Source organism: Poromitra crassiceps, assembly GCF_964638095.1.
Source record: "Poromitra crassiceps genome assembly, chromosome: 15".
NCBI classification, from domain to species: domain Eukaryota; kingdom Metazoa; phylum Chordata; class Actinopteri; order Beryciformes; family Melamphaidae; genus Poromitra; species Poromitra crassiceps.
Genome location: NC_139634.1, coordinates 14,686,704 through 14,687,630, shown reverse-complemented (window position 1 = coordinate 14,687,630; position 927 = coordinate 14,686,704).

The window sequence follows — 927 nt, the reverse complement described above, 5'->3', positions numbered from 1 at the left end:
GAGAGAGAGAGAGAGAGGCAATAATAACAGACGGTCTCCCTATAACTCAGAATCTTTGTTCTGCTGCCTTGCTGGTAGGCTGGGTCAGGCAGAGAGAGACTTTTGACTTATGCTGTTCATTAATGAAACATCTACTGGTAAATACATACAGTAAACAAAAAAATCACATCATGGCTGCACAGCCCTGTGCCAGTCAGAGAGAGAGAGAGAGAGATGATAATGATGATCGTATTGACCTATCTTACTCACCTTACTTATCTCTTACATCTGTGTCTCTGTCTCTCAGATTTGTGTCCCATGTTTTTGGTCACATTGTGAGATTTGTGATGTTTCTGGTCAGTAATGATGTCACTGATGATATCTCAATGTCTATGACATCATCTGTGATGTCACTCGAGCAATTGTGATGTCACTGATGATGTCACAATGTTGGGGGATCTCCTAGCCTATGCAGGTGCCCTCCTCTTGCCTCAAGAGCAGCGCCACTGGCCAATGGAGTCAAGCGCCAAAGCATTTGCCATGCATGCCGATTGCTAAATAAAGTTTGTCTAATCCTACCAACTGGCCTCTCCTGATTGAAGTGAGGTCTCCAGACCATATTTCAAGCAGAAGGCCACTCACGCATAATCCGATCATCCCCTGACGACAGTCAAGTTCTAGCATAACGTGGTCAGTCAAAAGTCCTAGTATGACGTCTGCTATGACGTCAAATATGACGTCAGTTAATCCTCATATATATAGCAAGGGTTCTACGTCACCTCTCTCTCTCTGGCCGATCATAGCAGCAGTAGCTTCACGGCAGTCCATCTCCCTTGAAGCCGGCCTCCGAAGCGTTGTTTTGCCCCACCCACCTCCCCAGTCCGCCACCAACGAGTCTTGACTCCTGATCCCCCACGGGGGGGGGGGGGATCTCCTAGCCTATGCAGG